The sequence below is a fragment of the Condylostylus longicornis genome, unplaced genomic scaffold, assembly GCF_029603195.1.
Source record: "Condylostylus longicornis isolate FDR11 unplaced genomic scaffold, ASM2960319v2 ptg000016l, whole genome shotgun sequence".
Lineage (NCBI taxonomy): Eukaryota > Metazoa > Arthropoda > Insecta > Diptera > Dolichopodidae > Condylostylus > Condylostylus longicornis.
In genome coordinates this window covers 2,354,189-2,377,139 of record NW_026577985.1, presented here as the reverse complement: position 1 = coordinate 2,377,139, position 22,951 = coordinate 2,354,189, and the positions used below count along the sequence as shown (strand labels likewise).

The window sequence follows — 22,951 nt, the reverse complement described above, 5'->3', positions numbered from 1 at the left end:
TTACGGGAGCAGAGCTGTCATTGAGTATGTACATAACATTACAAAAAATATATGTACACATTTAATACTATACACAAATCAGTTAGAAAAGTTTGAATATCAAAAATGTTGCGAAAGAAAATTTATTTTTGGTGGTTTTTTAATTGAAATTGCAATTTATCTTACTCATTTACAAAATTGTTTTAATTGACATTGCTTTTAATTTTAAAAATTAGATGTTTAAAAAGCGATCAATTTTAAAATATTATAGAAGAATATTATAGCATAATCCATGTTTTTGCAAATTAACTAGTTTTGAGTAAAATATAAAATGATTCAGCCCTCATTTCATAAATTATATTTAAAGAAGTAATTTAAAATTGCGAATGGGGGTTTTGTTGCAACTAGATGTAAGTAAGAGGTTTTGCCGCAACCAAAATTGAAAGTAATAAGTTTTACTGCAAAATTGAAAGTAATAGAATTCCGAATAATGGATTTTATTGTTATGATTTAGATCAGACAGAATAATACAAAATCGTTCTTAAACTCAATTTTATTCTATTTCATTAAAATTGAACAATAATATAAATTACATTTTGGTTTTGTTATATAAAAAAATACAAAATAGGTAACATCTAATCTTGTAAAAGATTACAAATTTGCCCTTAGCTCGTTTTAAAATACTGAAATGTCGATTTTTTTAAGATAAGTATAAATAAACTATTTTATTGTTGGTATAACTACATTTGGTTAAGTTGTATTATATATAAAATTTGATCAAACCAGTGGTTTGTAATGTACCACTTTTCCATAGAACAAGTGAAAATACTGGTTTTAAAAACAATCTAGTCACGTACTACATTAATAAATTATTTTTCATTGATATATGAATATATTTCTAATATTGCGTGCATTTAGGATTAGCAAAGTATGCAATCTTTGCAATGAAATAATGAACAAATTTAAAGGGGTGGGTTAGGGTTATTTAAAGGGTTTAACATAATGATCGAATTCAGGGGTTAATTGCCTTAGCTAAGATAAATAATTATAAAAATTATAATAATTATAAAGATTACAAATTTCACAAACTGCCGAAAAATCATATTTTGCGAATTTTAAACGGAAATAAGGTAAGTGTCGGTAATACTGACATATACGAGGTTTTTTTTAATTATTAAGAGATTTTCTCTATACAACATATATATATTTTTTTATTTCTAGATTAATTCAAATTATCGCAATACTTCCTTTATTTAGTTTTGAAATAACTCCAAAATATTGAACATAAATCAGTTTTGTTTCCATAGACATAGCAAAAGTGGGCTGCAGTGAAGAATTTCTTATACTTTTTGCTTAATTTTTCCGATTTTGTTTTTATTGTTTTTTGACTTATTTGAGGGTTAAAAATATATGTATTTATATTAAATTAAATATTTTGATTATTTATAAGTAATTCGCAGTAAAAACGTTAAATAAATAAGAATTTTAACAAATAATTTCTGTCAGTAATAGAAACATCTAAAATTCGACCCTGCTTCTATTACTGAAATATGTGTCAGTAATACGTCAAAAATCCATATTTTTATATATTACGTCATTTTTAAAATATTTAAATTTTTATTTTCGTATTTATTTAATTAAAAGCGAATTTGAATTTCCTTTCTAATGTCCGAATTCTGACACTAAGAATTTACTACAGGTTCGGAGTATTTTACTTTTAAAAACTACTGTCAGTAATACGATCTAAAGAGGGTCAATATTATGTACAAAATTATGTCAGTATAAAGTTTTAATTTTGATATTCATTTTAATTAATTAAAATAATTTCTTTATACTTTAAAATTGTTTAAACTATTTCAGTCGAATGAAAATTGATTACATTTGTGAAAACCTATATCTGACTACGACCTTTTTACCTTTTTAATAGTGATAATCGTCTAATAAATTGGTAGTCAATATTGTATACAATACTGTCAATAAAACAGTACAATTCGCTTTCTAAAAAAATGCTTTAAAATTACTGTAAACGTTAACGTCATAACAAATATCACAACGTAAATGGTTCTCTTTAAGTAAGAAAAGTAGTCCTTTTTAATAACCCAAAATGTTGTTCTAAAAATTAAGAATGGGTTGCTCTCGTTACGTACTAAATACATAAATAGTCTTTGTTAAAGCAAAAAGTAGCTTTAGAATAGGCTTATTAGCAGCTTTTGAATATATTGATATGATTTCTTATAATTTCGTGTGGTATGGTACATCATATTTTAGGTATTATTTATAAGAATACATTTGTAGCAAATATTACTTATAATACTTTATAAAACATTATGTAATTTCGAATTAGATTTTCATAAATTTCTTTTAAAAATTTTTATTTATTCATTGTTGCATATTAAAACTACTAGTAAAAGTACATTCTACAGTAATAATAAATTCAAATCAGCTGAATTCCACATATTTTTACCTTTAATTCAATAAAAAATATGTTTTTTATTTTTGTTTGAATTATATTTTGATTCATTTTTAATTTTTTTTGAAATAAGATGAAATGTCCGTAGAAATCTAAATTATTATTCCATTTTTATTGAATATTATCATTTTAACCATTTTAACCATTATTCATATATAGAATATAGATTACAGCATATGAAATTACATTGTCAGTATTAGGAACACAAACTGTCAGTAATAGACACAAACATTTACGGATATGTCAATATTAGGAACATTTTTTCTTTTCATCTTTAATCGAAAAATTATGAATTAAAAAATATTTTGATTAAATAATTTTATAAAAAACATTATTCTCAATTATCCAAATTATTCAAAAAATCGGAAACACGATCATTTATTGTGTCCCACATATAAAATATCTCACGCCAAAGTTGAATTTGTTGCGAAATATGTCAGTAATAGGGACACTTACCTTAATTTGAGGGGGAACGGTGGTGGAAAAAATTTTCTCTCTAACAAAATAAAATATTTATAAGTGTTTAAAGATTGTTAAAATTTCACATTCCTACATATTACTGTCTAAAAGAGAAACAATATTAAAAATTTAAAAGTAACGGGTAAATTTCAACGGCTATTTATATTCTCACCTATGCTATAGTACGGCGGAAAAAAGCTAGTTACTACTTATCTGCGCTTACAGAATTTAAAAAGTGTTTGTGATTTTATCGTAATAAATATATAGTCAAAAAAATGGCGTTTTTTGGGACTTGGAGGGGCTATAACTTTTAGAGGAGGAGAAATAGGTGAAAATTTTCTTCTACGGATAAAAGTTTCTAGTAAAGGTCTATTTATATTAAGTTTATATTTTGAAATAAATGTTTAGTTTTATAAACAGATACACGGACCGATGAACGGACGAAAAAAGTGAAAATATAAGGACTTTTTCTAAATTTTGTTTTGGAAAAATGCTAAAAAGTAAATTTTTTGTAAAACAGAATCTCATTCCTTGCTGGTGTTTTGAAACCAATATAAAAATAAGTTTTAAATATGCTTTGAAAATGCTACAATGTTACCTGTAAAATATTATAATTCTGTATAAGTATTTGTGTTGTCTACAGAGTAATTCAGTAATAAGTTCTTTATGGAATTAACAAGCTACATATATTGTAAGAAGGTTACTTTATTACGTGTTTATAATTTTTGTAAGTCATATTATATAAAATATAAGAATTAAGAAATATATAAGTTTCGTGTGACAGTACGAGAGGCCATCTAACTTTTCGTGAAAATCGGATGTCAGGAATTGAGAACTGGACTTTTACTACGAATCAAATTTAAAATTTGGTAATGAATGAGTATTTTTATTATATATTTATAATTTTGTGCACTAAAAACCAGTATTGTGTTGTATACCAAACTATTTACATTTTTAGTTTAGGTAATTTAATATCCTGCAAAACGTTTAATACATTCTTATAGACCAGAGGTTAGGAACTTTTTTACCTTTAGATGCCATATTTAAAACATCAGTAACGAAAGACGTTGCAAAATTTCTATTACCCATAAATGTTACTTTTGCAAAATTATTGGTATTGAAATTCAATTTTCTTTTTTTTAATTTCTAAATTCAGTTTTTCTTCATTTCAAAAGTATTGACAATAAAGAACAAAACAATTATGATTTCACAAATAACCGGTAAAAAACCAAAACCAAGAAAAAAAAATCAAATCAAAAATATAACAAACAAAAAAATCTAATGTGGTCAGCACATAACCGAAAGCGATGTGCATTGTCTAGTTAAGTGAAAGTGTTACAAAATATTATAAAAATGCCTGTTGCCTTTCCAATTTTTAGGGCATTAGTGAGCTCATAGTTAACATATCTAGGAAACCGTAAATTTGGCTTTTCCAATACCCTGAAATGCTCGCTAGTTTGTTTCGGTAATAACCGGAACTCAAATATCAAATTTCAAGAAATTCCATCAATTCGTTCCGTAGATATGGTAAAAAATGTAAAATCGGCCCTCAGATCAATTTCCGAGTCCTGATCTTTCCAAAAAATTTATGTGTTTTAATACCTTGAAATTAAATATTAAATTTTAATGAAATCGGTTACCTCTCTTTATAAACACAAAAATGTATATTTGGCCCGCAGTAAACGTCCAGTTGCAGCTTTCTTCCAAAAATTAGGAGGTTTCGCGGACGGTAGAATGAAGCTTGTATATGAAATTTCAAGTAAATCTTTTGAATATTTTGTTCAAAATGATCGAAAAAGTAAAACGGGCAATCCGTGCCACGGTCGAAATAAACTTGCATATAAAGTTTCCTCAAAATCGGTTTAGCCGAACTTGAGATACACGCGTGCACACATAGACCGACAGGTTGCCAAAAATAGTTTATTTACACTTCCCTACCATGGAGAAGTGCGTTCCCACCGAAAACTCGATATGAAAAATTTGTTGCCATCACATAGCCTACGTATTGTATACCCAATACGGTCGGTAAAATGAACGAAAAAATATGATATTTAAAGGCGGAGCCACACAAAAAAGCCCAAGAGAACGCAAGTTCCTAACCACGGATATGGATATATTGTACAGATACCTTTGTACTGCATGCATATAACATGCATATAACATTTATTTTCATGTGCTTATAATGTTGGTAAAATTGTATCAGGACCAACATAGTAATATGTAGATTTTACCATTATTTTACAAGTATAGTAGTTGTTTTACTAGAAGTTTGTAAATCCCTTGGTAACACATTGGTAGTTAGCTGGAAAAATTAAATCTAAAACAAATAAAAACGTTTCAGTCGGTATAAACCGACCGAATTATACCCTACACGTTTTCAATCTGAGTTAAAAATTTGATTTTGAAATATCTAGAATTAGCTCTCATTGTTATATACCAAGTATTTGAACCTGACAAACCACTCTGCACCCACTTTTATTTTCCTAAATCATTAATGATTTTGGAGTTGTATGTCAGCTACCCGAATCTGTCAACTTATATCACCATGAATCTCATTTTATTATATTTTCATATATTTAAAAATAGCTTTTGAAGATGTATGGAAGCCACCCCAATCTGTCAAATCTTATCACCAAACTTTGGGGATGTATGTAACTATATTGGACACACTACTGCCAAGTCTCATGAATCTAACTTTATTATTTTTCGAAATACTTATTTAAAATTAGCTTTTGGAGTTGTATGACAGCTACCTGAACCCGTTGTCCGAATTGGCCCAATTACAATAGCAGCCGTCATTTGCGTAAAAGAAGCAGCTTGTGAAAGTTTGGTGTTGATTGCATCATGACTTTTTGAGTTATCGTGCGATCGGACGGACATATCTAAAACAACGCAGAATTTTACGCGGAGTAAGAATATATATATGTCCATACCGGAGACGACTCTTTCAAGTGGTTACAAACTCCATACCTAAGTGAATATACTACTTCTGTCAAAATTTATCTTTTATTGTGAAATCTCTTTTAGGCACAAACATAGGAGGATTATAAAAAATTTAGATACAATTTAGATTTGTAATTCATTAACTAAGGCACTTTAAAAAGCTTTTTTTTGAAAATACCTTTATGGAAATAAGGAAAATGAAAATATATATTGAAAAATTTTAAGGTATTAATAAATCTTTTATAAACCTTCGGGGACTTTAATGTATTTTCTTTCTGAAAATGATGTGATTAAAACACGTTCACCACCATCGTTTAAAGTCGCTATTTTTGATTAGCAGTTTTGGAGCTTGGTTTTATAGCATATGAATGATTTTTCAAAAATTCTTACAAATCAGGAAGTTACATATGTTTATGAGAATATTGTAGTACATTTCTGAGACTTTAATGAATTTCCTTAACTAGCGTTTTCTTTATTCTACCGAATTTGTTTTATGCAAATATAATATTCCTGGTAAGCAGCATAATTAAACATTTTTGTTGAATTCTCGTGCTTTTTAGATTTGTTTAATAAACATGTTTATTAAACAAATCTAAGGTTCATTATGTAGATAACCTACATTTTAATAACATTTCAAGTTAACATTGAAAATTTGTTAACAGCAACGTGAAAAAGTATTATATCTCCGCCACTTTTGTCAACGCAAAGTAATTTTTCAAAGTACATTTCTTTTTCAAAAGTTTTTTATTCTAGACCCCAAGTTGTGAAAGTCTAAAATTAGCTTTTAGACACTAATAAATACTGCATTTCATTAGAAGAAAACTTTTTCCCACCTCCAACTCCCCTCAAGCTATCGTCTCACGAAATTTGGAAAATTCGAATTTTAGGTATACTATATTTTCGAAACTGCAAACTTTTCCAAATTTCTGTAAATGCAGAAAGCTAACGATAAATTCCATTAAAAAATATAATTATTTTTCTTAATTCACGGAATTAACCCTTAAAATCGAGCACTATTTTAAAGCCTCCTTAAATTTTTTTTTTACCTGATCTCAAAAACCGCATAAATCGTTCATCCAAAATGTGTGCAATCCTTGACATAATTTCGTATGTAAATTAGTGTAATTTCAATAGTGTAGTAGGTATTCATAGTTTTTAAAAGCAGTATATTCATTTGTTGAAGGGAAAAGTGCTATGATACAAACCATTGGTTTGACTCAACTCTGTTTTAAATATATGTATGTAGGTTACAAATTTAAGATTTTCTAACAGAAATCAAAAAGAAATCAAATGCATCAAATCAAAAAGAACCATGATTACATAGTTCGTCATCATAAATTGTGCAGAAAATTAATTCAGTTTAATTTACACATGTTTTACAACATTCCCGGGAACACGCACTTCATAACATTTTTTAAACGATGTATTTTAATACAATTTGAAGTTAAATATTTTATAAAATGTAGGTTGAAGAATTTTATATGAATTATTCAGAAATAATGAAAGAAGAAAGGATGCCAAATTTGTTGAACTTTAATCCTTTCAAATTGGCTTTTAAGTGTTCAGTAGTTCGGTATTTTTCCATTTCATGTATTACACATAACCTATAACATTAGCATAAAATTAGCATAAAAAACATAAGATAATAAAGAGTACAGATTATAATCCTTTTGCTTTTTTTAAGAATGTAGTTTTAAAATTGAATAGAACATTAGAAGAAACAATTTTCAAATCAAATAGATGCGGCTGATTTTGCAAAAGAAAATTTAAGCTCTGCATATTTGCCTACAAATTTATAATAAGACAATTTTGATTTTATAAGTTTTTCGAACAGAAACAGAATTTGTAGAAATCAATTTCATGATTTTCGCAAATTCTGAATCAAAAATTTTTTTCAGATTTTTTTACTTCTTTCGAAAACTTCTAAAAGTGATTCGAAAAGACAGACGAGATTTAAAGTATTTATTAAATTAAAATTGAAATTTATGTAGTTCCATGGTAACATCAGTAGCTATAGCTGACTGAATTCAGTTCATTTGAAGGACATTTTGTGAGTACCGAAAGCCGTATTATAATGGCAAAAATATTTCATTTTTTTATCATCTCTATTTTACTTTTCGAAAAGTGGTACGGAGCCGGGCAAAAAATGTTGTAACTCCAAATTTAACCTGGGCTCTTTCTTCCGTGTAAATATAAATTTCAACTTCTATGTCAATTAAAAAACGTCTCGTAAATAAAATTAAGCTGGTTGCAGAATTCTTTGCATTTCGTTTTTTAATAACATAACATCAAGATTTTTAAATTATTTTACACTGATTTCTTAATTGCAAATAATCATCGCAGTTTAAATTACCAACAAGTATTCTTTATTGTTTATTTTTTTATGCATGTAATGAGGTAATGGGGACTTATTATCTTTTTTCAAATGAGAAGCAAAATTTTTATTACGCTTTAACTTAAGTTTCCCAAGATAGACAGAGTTAAACCACACTGAACACAGAACTTAGCATGCAATGTTTTTTATAAAAATTTATTTATCATTAGGCTTAGTATTTCATGATAAATATACTTAAATCTTTTGCTTCATGTATTTTAAAAATTATATTATAGTTGATATTTATTGATGATGTTTTGTTGATGTTGATGATGCATTTATAAACACCTATTTGCAACTTGTTAGTCTTATGTCTATTACTTCGCATATATACATATATACTGACAATAATAATGAAAACATAATTAAATCAATATGATAGTTTTAAGCTATAGTAAAAATCGCGTGTCTAAAATGTTATTTTGTCTTTTCTTTTCAATTTTACTTAATATTCTTGCATACATAATAGCTGATTGATGATCGATTTGTTTAAACAACAAAGAGACAACAAAGATAGTCTTTTTACTCTACATTATTACATTTTACTCTACATTAAATGAACATTTTTAAGGATTGATTGAAAATTTTAAATGAAGAATTAACAAGTAAAAACGTTTCAGTCGGTATGAACCGATTGAATTATACCCTGCACCTTTCATTGTTGTATAGCAATTACTTAAACCTGTGAAACCATTCTATAGAAACTTCACGGATATGTCTGACCTATAACTGAACACACAACTACCAAGTTTCATGAATCTGACTTTATTATTTTTCCAAATATTTAAAATTAGCTTTTGGAGTTGTATGGCAGGTACCCGAACCTGCCAAGCAATTCCACTAAAACTTCGCTAATATATTTGATCTATAATTGGACACACAACTGCCAAATTTCAAGAATCTAACTTTATTACTTTTCCAAATATTTAAAATAAGCTTTTGGACTTGTATGGGAGCCACTCGAACCTGTCAAGCAATTCCACCAAAACCTCAAAAATATCTTTGACCTATAATTGGACACATAACTGCCAAGTTTCATGAATCTGACTTTATTATTTTTCCAAATATTTAAAATAAGCTTTTGGACTTGTATGGGAGCTGCGCGAACCTGTCAAGCAATTCCACCAAAACTTTAAAAATATCTTTGACATATAATTGGACACACGACTGCCAAGTTTCATGAATCTGACTTTATTATTTTGCCGAATATAAAAAATTTGCTTTTGGAGTTGTATGGCAGTTGTATGTATTTGGTAATTGGACACATGTATACAAAATTCTATATTTGTACCTTTATTAGTTTTTGAAATAATTAAAATAAACTCTTTGAGTTGTATGGCAGCTCCCCGAACCCGTTGTCCGAATTGGTCCAATAACAATAGGGTTCGTCCTTGGCACAAAAGAAACAACTTGTGAAAGTTTGGTGTCGATTGCATTATTCGTTTTTGAGTTATCGTGCGATCGGACGGACGGACGGACGAACATGTCTAAATCAACGCAGAATTTTACGCTGAGCAAGAATATACATATATATATTTCCATATCGCAGATGACTCCTTCAAGTAGTTACAAACTCCATACCAAAGTTAATATACCCTTCACGAAGTGCAGGGTATAAAAATGTATCGATACTAACTTTGTATAAAAGTCTGTAAGACGAAATGTATAAGAAAATATTTTACAATTAATCAAAATTTTTTTATATTGCATACATAAATATACGCATATCTGTAATTAATGCAAATTGTATTGTAGCTCGTTGTGTGAAGAGTCTCTTTTTTTTAAAACAGAAGTTACATCGTTTTGTGGTCAATAACTGATATAATCTTGTTTATTTATAGGAAATGTTATGGTATCTCTAGAATAAAAAGATATCAATACAAATGGATCTCTTTAATATCTTAGAAACTATGTTAATTATTATGTATGGAAACTGCTTTTCAATATTTTTATACTGGATAATGCGGTCGTTATGATTATATAGTCTATTAAAAGATTTTTAGTGCCGTTAAATAAGTTTTAACTACACATTTGCTTTTTTTATAAAAAGAAATCATATGATATAGATAAAATAAAAACAAGTAAAAACGTTTCTGTATTAAAAACGTTTCCCTTCACGAAGTGCAGGGTATAAAAAACAGTATTTGATGAAAGGTCTGTAATGTAAATTGTTTATTATTTTCAAGTAAAGCAAAAAAATGTTATTATAGCTTTATCAATTTGTCTTTAGGTCATTCACAAATACTTTTTCTATGCTTTGTTTATTTGATTGCCAAATAAATTAATGTTAATTTAATAAGCGCAACGAGGTATGTATATATATATAATATGAAAGGCATTCAAATTATTTTGACCAAACTTTATAGCCCATATCACCGCAGCCAAACAAACATTACGATAGCCACATATATAATACATTAATGGTGTTCTTTTAAGAGCAAATAAATTAAAATAACAAATTTCGCTAAACGATGACAATTATTGATACTTTTAGAAAAACAAATATTAATTGACAAAAATGTTGTAAAGGTTGCAACAACCAAGTGTTGCATGGAACTAACAACGTCTTATTAGTTTCTTTCAGTCCGTCGGTCGGTCTACACTTCGTTTAGTCGTTCACAAGGTAACATAGGTGTTAAAAAGCTAAAATCTTTGAAACGAATGAACTTTGAAAAATTATTTCTTCGCAACAAGTTTCAGCACTTACTAGTTTTTGTTAAAATAATCACATAAACTTTTGAATTATGTTTTAATTACATATAGAAAAAATCTGATATGATCAGCCTATAACCGACCACAATTTATATCGTCTAGATTAGTAAAAGTATTCCAAATGATTATGAAAATGCGTTTTAAACGCTTCTTTACAATTTTAAGCTTTACGAAAAATGTGAATTTAGCTCTTCGTAGAGTTTTGTTTTGTGCCGTCTGAGTTATACTCGTACGAAATGTATATTTGGCTCGTGGTAAACGTCCCGTTGCTGACGCCTGATTTCTTCCTAAAGCTGTTTTGGGAAATTTCATAGGAGTATTCGCGACTGGACGAATGAATCTTATCTATTTGTTGAGTAGTTTTTTCAAAATGATTAAGGATACATCACCTTCCCGAGGTGTGATATATCCCAAAAGTTGATCAATCCGTGACATAGTCGAAATAAACTTATATATAAAATTTCATCAAAATGGGTAACTTGAGAACACGCGTGTACACACAGACAGACAGATAGACAAACCGACAGACCGACACCTCTCAAAAATAGTTAATTTACGCCTCGATTTGCAAAATTTGTTGCCATCACTTCACCTCCCTTATTGTACGCAATGTGGTCGCTAGAAATAACAAACATTTTCTTGATTTAAAAATTTATTAAAAAAAAGTTTTTCGACGTGTTTAAGAGAACTGTACTATTTATCACATCATGGGTTTGTTTGACTATATTTTTCTAATAGTTACATGATCAAATTTTTCAAAAAATAATTAAAAAATATAAATTATTTTAATTGTAATTTAGTGTACCCCCAACGGGTTTTCATTTTCTTTAATGATAGCTAGTTTTTTTTATTAATAATATGGTGTCAATTCAATGAGTCAAAACTTTAAATTTGATCAAGTTAATTTATTTTACAAAATTGATAGAGCGGTTTTTCTTTTTGAATAAAAATCTCGTTACTATATGCACACAATTACAAAAACAGATTAATTATAAAATTTTGAATAAAATTACTAAAACATATTTGTGAAGTGGTTGTATAAATTTAAACCAAATTTATTAATTTTTTACAATCTTGGAAAAAAAAATAAAAATTTTAATTAAATTTGTCGTTGATATTTAGGTGTTTTATGTTTTAGGATTAATAAAAAATAAAATGTTTGATAGAGAATTTAGTTTAGACGTAAATTGACCGTTTTTAGAGAACAAATCAAAATTGATTTAGTACAGTTGTGTATGTGCAGTTATAGACCTTTTGAATTTGATTAAATTTTAAGAAATGAAATAGTATATTATAATCTATAATATAAGAATACATGAATAATGGAAGTTTGGAAAATTAAAAAAAGTTTGAGAATTATTGTATAATAATTTTACAAGAATAATTGCACGGTTTATATAAATTATTTTTTAGGTTTTGTAGCTTCCTGTAAGTTTCAGTTTTCAATAAGTTGTTTACAAGCGCCCGTCTTGTGTCATCAGTTTTCTATTAAGTGACATTGCTACATTAACAAAACTGAAATTCTTTAAAAATTCGGAAATCGTTTGAAAAATTACTGGTTTTTTATGAAAATTGGTAATGATTGCTATCTTATTCGAGCATATTCAAGTCGCGTTTTTATTTAAACTATTTTTTACAAAGAAAACAGACATTTTGAAAAAATATTTAAAATTTTTATAAATATCGCACTTATTATGATAATTATGATAGAAAATTATGATAAAAAAAAATGTGGTAAAAAATTCACAAATCAAATTTGTGTAACAAAGTTAACTAATACAATCTGCGAATAATTTTATATCTTGGGTTTGTAAGAATTATTAATTTTGTGGAATAAAAACTGTCCACCCCGAAAAAAAAAATATTTTTAAAAAGATTTTTTCTGCGAATTTGGTCAAGGTACTCAGTGTTACTGTAATAAATGAACTTATCAACAACTATCTAAGTAATAATAGTAATTGGCACTCTTAAAAGTATTCGAATATAACCATATTGATTAACAATTAATTATATCAATTTCGAAAAAAAATTGAAAGATAGTATCAATAATAATCGATCCAAAAATCAATCAACAACTACAACAAAATACAACTACGAGTACTACAACAAAATATTTCCTATGCAAGGTATTTGTGTATATAAATATATAGTTAGTTTATACTACCTTTTTATTTATATATTGAAAATCAACGAACTTCTAGTAGTGGAGTCTAATCTTAGTTTATACAGCATTTCCAATGTGTTACTCGTTATCTATCAAGAGATGAAAGTAATAATAACGACAACAAAATTGAGTAGGTGGAAATAATTTTTTTTTATAATTGCTATAAGTAATAACGATATAGTAGAGCAATGAAACTTACGCGTTTCTTATGTTATATTATAAATATTTTTGACTCGGTTTAATTATAGGTTCATGTACTAAAAGAATTTAGGGGAATTAAAAAACAACAAAATAAAAATCGCGTTATCGCTTTTCTCAAAATTTTTAAAAATTTTTGTAATACATAAATATGTCTAACCAAATTCACACATTGAAGAATGTATATACGTAATATATTATTGGAATGTGTCCATATTTGACGAAGATTGTAATAAAATATTTGAATTAAATCAATTCAAAAAATACAGTTTTATATTGCTGTTTATTGTTTTCGATTTGGTTTGATTTATGAAATGTAGGTAAAAAGTTTACGTTAAATAAACAATACTGTTTTTGAAAACAATCTATTGTTCTAAACAATAATTATTTAACAATCTTCTAACAATCTACTACACTATTAGAATTGATTTCATTTATATACGAAACTATTTCAAGGATTGCATATATTTAGGACGAATGAATTATGCAGTCTTTAAAATAAAGCAAAAATAAATTTAAAGATGTGGTAATATAATGCTCGATTTTAAGAGCTAATTGCGCAAGTCAAGATAATAATTATATTTTTTAATAGCATGGAATTTACCGTTACCTTTCTCCGTTCATAGAAATTCGAGAAAGTTCATGGTTTTTGAAATATAAATTAATGAAGGTGCCAAAAATTTAAATTTCGGAAGCCGATAACTTGAGAGGGGGTAGATGTGGAGAAAAATTTTCTTCCAACGAAATGAACTATTTATTAGTTTCTAAAAATTCAGACTTTCACAGCTAGTCTAGAAGAAAAACGGCATTAAAAATTTAGGGAAAACGGATTTTAGATAACGGTAAATTATAACCAGCCACTATATTTCTGCGTGTGCATAATTTGAAAACTGCTTATGGTTTCACAGCAAAAATTAGTTAAATATGGCATTTTTAAGGTTGAAAAATGTTTATGGTTTCACTGCAATAAATGGTTTAAAATGGAATTTTTAAGGTTTTAGAGGAGTATAACTTTTGAAGGGGGGGGGGGGTATAGCTAAAAATTTTCTTATATAGCGAAATAAGTTTCTAGTAAAGATTTACGCTTTCTATCTTGAAGGGTGTACAAGTTTCTAAACATGTCCATGAACGGACGGAAATAATCAAAAATAATATCAAACCATAATTTGGTTTTCAAAAATATCAACAATATTGTTAAGCCTGTCACACGCTGTTACAAAAATTGTGATTTTTGGCATTAAAATGTTTTCTAGGACTTTTTAAATAAACTCATTTGAGTAAATAAATATAATAATATGAGTTTATTTGTTTATTTTTACTTATATTACTAACATGCATAAATATTTTTTACGTATCTACATCTACATACGTATACAAATAAGAATAGATGAAAAATTTATGGTGTGTGTCACATAAGCCTATAATTTTTGATTCGTATACCATTACGTGAACTTCAAAAAAAAAATTCTCAACGCAATTTGACTTTTCAACCATATTTTTTTAATTCTTTTTTACTTGTTCAATTTCTTTCTTTAAAAAAAAAAACATTCAGACAGCATTCGTACATGTTTGTTAGTTTTTATCAAATTCCGAAAAAAAATCAAAAGTCATCAATCATTACACTTCTTATGTGTAGAACGTTTTTTTTATCGAAATCTTTGGGCTTTTTTCTTTTGCTCTTTAAAAAGAAGTGTCCATCAATGAATTTCGAAACCTTTTACAAAGATTGTTTTGGTTTTTTGCTTGGATTTTCATAAATAAAAACTTATGTATAAATTATACTAGAAACGTTTAGAATGTGATTGAAATTCACAATCTAAGGTTTCTAGTATAAAACACGTCAAGTCACATCAAATTTTTGGACTCCTCAAATTCACGATTTACAACAAAAAATGGAAACGTGCACACTTAATTATTATGGTTAGCAATTTTACCAAACTAAACTAATTCAGTTCTCATTTTTAGAAAAATCCACTACAACATGTTTAATATCTGAAGTCGCAACACCCATGGTAAGGAAATTTTAAACTCCAATTATATCACCCATTTGTTTCTATTTCTATATGAAATATTCCAAAACATTTGACTTTGAAAACAAAATTTTGATGTGAATATTTTCATAAAATTACTTTTTTACTGTTCATTTATTTTTTTTCTATTGAGTTTGAGGTTATACCTTTTGGGACTTGAAGAGATCATAAAGGTTCATGATTTTTAATAATGCTAATATTATTTTTAAAAATATAAAAGAAATTTGATGTGGTCAGCACATAACCGACCGCAATGCGTAAATGGCGTTAGTTAACTTGTAGTTAACAAACCTAGAAAAATGTAAATTTGTCTCTTAGAAGAGTTTCGCTTTCTGCTACCCGAATTCCCCTGAAATGCTTGCCACTTAGTTTCAAGATACTCCATCAATTGGTCCCATAGATATAGTAAAAAATGTAAAATCGGCTCCCCAGATCAGTTTCCGAACCCTGATCTTTCCAAAAAATTCATTGTTTTAATACGTCGAATTCAAATATTAAATTTCAGTGAAATCGGTTCATTATTTCTCTTTATACACACAAAAATGTTTATTTGGAAAGTAGTAAATCTCCAGTTGCTGACAACTGACTTCTTCCGAAAGTTTGGAGTTTTCTCGTAGGGTCAAACGAAGCTTATATATGAAATTTCAAGTAAATCGGTTGAATATTTTCTTTAAAATGATCAATCCGTGCCGCAGTAGAAATGAACTTACATATAAAATTCCATTAAATTTGGTTCAGCCGAACTTGAATACATGCGTCCACACACAAACTGACAGATCGACAGGTTGCTAAAAATAGTTTAGTTACATCTTCCTACCTTGGAGAAGTGCCTTCCCACCGAAAGTTCGATATGAAAAATTTGTTGCCATCACGTAACCTACCTTAACAACGCGGTATCCTGTATACACAACGCGGTCGGTACAAATTGAACACTTCTTCTAAAACCTATCTGTGCATATGAGTAAACAGATTTAAGAACAAAAAGAAACTAAATTGCTCGAAGTATTGATATATTGTGAAATAAAGAAATTCAAAATATTTCATATGTTCTAAAATTTTTTAAACTCTAGTAAATTTTTTTATATACAAACTGTTTTGTATAATAGTTGTTCAATACGCGATAATGCAAAAAAGTCACTAGGTATTATAACCAAATAAAGTTGGCTCAAACCAATGGTTTGTATTGTAGCACTTTCCCTTCAACAAGTGAATACTGCTTTTAAATACAGTCTATGTATACCTACCACACTATTTCTAGAATTTCATGTATTTAGGATGAACGATTTATGCAGTCTTTGAAATAAAGCAAAAATTAATATAAAAAGGGGTTAACATAATGCTCAATTTTAAGGGTTAGTTGCGTGAGTTAAGAAAAATAATTATATTTTTTAATATTATAAGATTTACCGTTAGCTTTTTGCGTTCAAAGCAATTTGAAAAAGCTTGCGGTTTTGAAAATATAAGGCGTCAAAAAATCAAATTTTACAAATTTCAAGAGGCGATAACTGAAAAAATTTTCTTCTAACGAAATAAAGTATTTATTAATGTCTAAAAGCTGCTAAAATTTCAGGCTCCTACAACCTGGGGTCTAGAAGAAAAACGACATCAAAAATCGGATTTTAGATAAACGGTAAATTTGAACGGCCATTTTCTTTTTCTTCTACGGAAATAGGTTTCTAGTAAAGATCTATGTACATATTAAATTGCAGCTTCCTATCTTCAACGGTGTAAACGTTTTGTAAACATGTCCACGTACGGACGGACGGACAAAGTGAAACTAATAAGCAATTTTTCAAAAATTTTTTGGAAAAGTGCTAAAAAGCAATAATTGATTGAGAACTCTTCAAATGTTTGAATATAAAAGAGTAAAGCGAAAAAAGATCAACAACCTGTTAAGATCAATTTTATATTTTGGCATATTATACCTATCACACAATTATGTGTGCGTATAAAGGGAGTTAAATAGGAAAATTTTTGTTAAGGTATGTGGTTTTAAAGTGGTGTTAGGACAGAGTAGGGTGTCAAAAGTTGGAATGAAATCTGATGTAAAGTTTTTGGTTAAATTAAATTTTTAGTTTTCACTGATTGTTGCTTTGATTTTTTTTAAATTCTTGAGATTAAAATAGAAAAAGAGGTTATAGGTCAATGCGTTCAGTAATTTTGTAATGAATAAAAATAAAGTAAAATGTTCAAATTATTAAAAATAAAAAATGGGATGTAAAGTGTTGATTTTTTTATTATTAAATTAATGGAACCTTTTGTTTCAAATAATATTTTGTTAGTCTAATGTTTAACGTGTTATATATTAGCTTGTCTTTTCAATTTCTTGATTTTTAAATTAAACTCCGATTGGTTATAAATATATAGGTGTGTCTTTTTCAACAATTTTATAAATTGGTTTACAATACTTAAGGACTCTAAGTATTACATCAGTACTTAGTTATTTTAAATAAAGGGCTCTATTTTGCTAAGAAACTTTTTGGTGTTCGTATTTGTTGAGTAAACTTAAACATTCCACCCTAACACTAAAACTGTTAAAGGGAAACGACCCACTTTACAAACCATAGCGTTATCTTTTCGCAGTCAATATTAAAAAATAAATTTTAATTACGAATTTTCCATTTATGTATACAATATAGAAAAAGACAAGAAGTTATAAAGAATTTCATTTCATAATAATACAAATATTGACTGTATAAAAATTCGGAAGTTACATACAAATTTTGAAGAAACCATATATTTAAATATTATAACCTAATTTTCGTTCATATCCTGAAAAACATTATTTAAATAAAATTGGATTACACAAATGGTCGAATATTGTTTTATAACCGAGGGCTCCAAATAGAACTATTCTATGTAGACTTACAATAAAAGTTTTCCCTGCTACCCTGCTTCCCTGCTTCTGAATGTTCTATAACCACGCGGATATGCCTACAAATTTTTGTACCCCTAGCTTTAATAGAAATTTCACAAATATAAAAAAACGTTTGTTTCAAGATGTTCACGAGGCTTGCAAATATTGAATTTGTATTGCAGAAGCTAAGTTTCTGGAACATTATTTTAAAGTAAATTACCTTAACAAGATATCATAGAACTTTTAGTATTTGTTACCTTACATTTATAATGCGTGACAAAATATAAATTTTAACTAATGTTGTAGTAATAATTTCAAAACATTGAGTGTTTGTAAAAAGAATTACAATATTTTCATAAAAAATGTATTTGTTCTAACTCTTCTTAAATTTGAAAACATTGCTTTACATCATAATGGTCTTTATACATACAATATAAAGCGTACTGTAATATTTTACAAAAAATTTTGCAGATCGACATAAATTAATATCGGACACACTTTATGGAATGTTTTATATTGTAATTTTAAATGCATTCAAAATGTTATTTACTTTGCCGTTGTAGGTCGACTTATAGTGTAAATTCCCATTTTATTGGTTATAAAAAAGAGAAAAATTTAATTTTAAATAGTTTAATTAAAATAAAAAAAATAAATATTTACCAGGAACTATTAAGAAAATTATTTCCAATCTTTTATCTACTATTTCATTGCGATATCTTTATTTATAACAAAATGAAAAGTTTCGGACGGACGGTCAGAGTGAAACTCATAAGAGTTTTCTTTCAAAAGTTTTTTTGAAAAGGGCTAAAAAATGTTGTATTTCGTTTAAATTAAAACAGTATTTTTATTTCTTCAAGGAAAAGATGTTACTTTACAAACTATTGGATTGATCCAACTTTATTGATTTCATATTCAATATAAAAAAAACAACGTTATATTACACAGTCGTTTGTCAAAATCGAAGTAGTTTTTCAGAATCGAAAAAAGCATATCGAAATCAAAGTACAATATGCAAATATTTATACATGTATGTAAAGCCAGTTCTTTCTAACATTTAGTTCTTTATATTTGGTTTGAAGTATAGATATAACAAATAACAAAAAAAATTTACGTATATCTTTTCATAATTCGCATAGATTTTTGCAAAATTTAATCGATTTACCAGAAGTCAATTATTTAAAATTGATATATAAATTGTATAATTAATTAAATTAAAAAATTTAAACACCTCATATCCATTACATTCACGCTGATAATATCTTTGTTTTGTTATATTTGATTATTATATGTATAAAAATGAATAACTATAAAAATTTAACAGAAATAGGTCATATATATCTTTTTAATTAATCATTAACAGAATTATTCCATCAGATATTGTCGTACTTAATGAAATTAATAAAATAACATATATTCAAATATAAAGCTGACAGATATTGTTTGTAGATCGATCAAGCATTTGATACAAGTATACTTTAATATATTTCAAAATCTTAAAGAATCATCTTTCTTTGTTGTTCAAATCATAATGTAAAATATTCTCCTCTACACATTCATTCTACAAACATTCTATAGTAAATTAATTTTTTGTGTGAAGTTGTAAATTGTTGTAGAATGAAATTGACATAATAAATGTCATAATGAATTAAAGTTAAATCAAAAAGGCACTACAAGAATATGAGTAAAATTTTGTTGTTTAAAACTAGGTGCAATAATAAATCAATATTAAAATAAAAAAATTACAATATTACGTTACAATAAATGTCCCTAACAACCGAAATAATTTCCACGTTTTTATTGAGATTTCTTATAAAATTATATAATTTTGACAGGCACACCTACAATTCTTAAGTATATAAAAATTTAAAAAGAGATATCAAAGAAGAACAACAAGATTTTTTTGTTACAAAATTTTTAATGAATTTGATATTCAATTAGACCCGCTCGCTTTGTAATTGAATTTATATATGTATGTATATATACATATAGGTACAATTATGTTTTGTATTATGCATTTTACATTTTTATCTAAGTAAATTCACATAGATATGCGGCAGAACTTTTGTTCATCTCGCTTCCTTAAATAAACTTAAGGTGTTTGGTAAATCTATAAAAGAGTAGTTTTCAGAATGAAAATAATACCAGTTAAAAAAGGAAACGCGTATCAATTGAACTTGTAGGCATCATTTAAAAAGGGGTGTATTTGAAAAATGATTACTAGAGTACTTACTATTAACATTTCTTACTATATAAAAATTAGTTTTAAAAGGTTTATGGAATCAGAATTATTTGGTGAAGTTTCTTTTTTGTTGAAGAATTTGAAATTTTTTCCAATGCTCAACTTCTAAAAACCTTTGCAGATATGTATTTAAAAACTCAATATTTTCAGTTTTAAGAGTAGTTTTAGATATTTAAAATGAAAATTGGGTCATTTACAGTGAAGTCGTAAAATATGTATAAACATATGTACATAAATCCTAAAAATTTAGTTTGATACAACCTCTAACATTCTTGGTGTTAATAATTTGGTTTAATTATCTAAATAACACTAAAAACATTTTGATGTTACAGAAATATTATGTAAATCTTTTCAAACACTCCGTATAAAAAAATCAGAACCCCTTAGTTTATCTTATAAAAATCCAAATATATTTTGGAAAAGTATCAATTGTAAATGAAACTTTTTAAATGCTTATTTCAATCTTTTGAGAGTGCTGCAGTTATTTCATTAACAATTATTTGATTTGCAGTGTAGAAGAATATGTTATGTACTTTATTTACTTGAATTTCATTCAAATAAAATTTGATGTCATCCAAATTTACTCCACCAATTTTTGGATCACCTTGTCCAGTTAATGTCTTCATAATGGTGCTTTATAAAATTTTTATACGTGTAAATTTGTGTTATTGACTCCAATAAGAAAATCAAATTTTTTTCTCTAAATGTAAACAATTAGTGATTCAAGTCCACTTAATGAATTCTCTTATAGTTAGAGTATATTATGGCATATTGAAACAGAAAATACCATAATTTTAAGAAAAATATTTTGTTTTAAACAAAAAGAAGAAAGTCTTACAGTTCAATACAGAATTACTTGTAATTGAATTTATAAAAACAATATGTAGTACGCAAAGCTTGGAAAGATAGAGACAATTTGAAATAGGAAAATCGGTTATGAAATTGTGCTTTTTTTTTAAATAAGAAAATTTTTTTAAGAAATGCGTACGTCATTGTAAATGATTATTATTTTTGTAATTCAAAAGGTAATTTATTATTTTAATGAATATTTATGAGACCCGTTTGTTTACTTTATTTGATTTTTTTTATATAGGAAAACTTTCATTTGCCATGGAAACGAAAAAGTGAAATCTGTTTAAAACTAAAATTCTTTATAGAGTCAAAAATCAACAAATGAAATTCATAATATATGAAAAATAGTAAAATCCGTCAAAGCTGCTTCGTTCCGTTTAAATCCGTTTTATTTATTAAGAAAAAGACGGGAAAAGTGTCAATTGTGAAAGACGTAAAAATTTTGTAGAAAATTTAAAACAATATAAACATTTCTGAACATTTTGAACCTAGCAATGCCGAAAATGATTATTGTTTTTTTATCAAGGTACTCAGTTTAAAGGTACTCCTTGTTTAAAGTGTCGTTTAGGAACTTATTATACTGACGAATATGCTTTTTAATTTTCGCGTGTTATCAATTTGAGCAATTTATCGATTTGAGTATTAAATAATAAAATTAAACAGGCATTCTTTGTAAAACTACTTCAAAAAATCAAATTAGAGGAATCGTCATTTTAATAACGTAAATAATTTATTTAGTAGATATACATATTCAATTTACATATTCAATTACTTCTAAAACAGAAGTAATTGAATATGTATCGTTTTCAACAAAAAAAATATCTTTGAAACATGTCCTTGAGAGATATATTGGTTACGATCCCCGCTAATATTACCTATGCAATTTTCTCGATTATTATCTAAGTATAATAGCAAGTTTGTTACCATGGTAAATTGTTACGTAGATTGACAACTTTAACAAATTTCGAAGTTGCACATCTTTTTGAAATTTGCTTTGAAATCAAAAGACTCAAATGAGAAACCTTGTTTGTAAATAAAAAGCGTTTAGCACAGATTCCACTTTTATGATAAGTTGGAAATCAATGTATGAAAACATTTGGTGTTGCTAAAAAATTTTATATTTATAATCAAATATTTTTGTCAACGAAAAAGACGACCGCCATCGAACAAAATTTAAAAAATGAAAAACTATAATAATATGCGCAGGCATATAAACATTTTAATCACTAAATTTAATTAATTTCTCAATTTTTTACGTTATTTAGTTAATCAAATTCAATTGACTTTTTGCAATTGTTAATTCTGAAATTGTATTCAAAATCCATAGCAAAGAATTGTTTTAAATAAAGTTAGAAAGCTCTCGAACATATAGGTTAATTATAATTTATATACATGTATATTATATTTTATATATTTTTTTAATTATTTAATGCCAGTTTTAGTTAAATCGTATAAGAATTTTTTCAACCAACACACGTGTAAACAAAACAATTTACTCTTTAAATAATTTAGCAACCTCTAGCCTGAACTTTGAATATTTTATTAGGCCTTCAATAAAAAACGCCTTTAACCATAACCATATAAACATCGAATGTTTTATATCCTATATGTTTTAAAAACTTATATGACTATAATAACACATATTTTTTTAATACTTTTATTACATTTTAACGT

General features: G+C 26.8%; 1 protein-coding gene across 2 annotated transcripts in view; it reads right to left on the bottom strand.

Annotated features, from left to right (window-relative positions):
* LOC129605925 (transcription factor AP-2-epsilon) overlaps positions 1 to 22,951 on the bottom strand; it is a 96,352-nt gene that overhangs the window by 49,245 nt on the left and 24,156 nt on the right. The window lies entirely within an intron of this gene.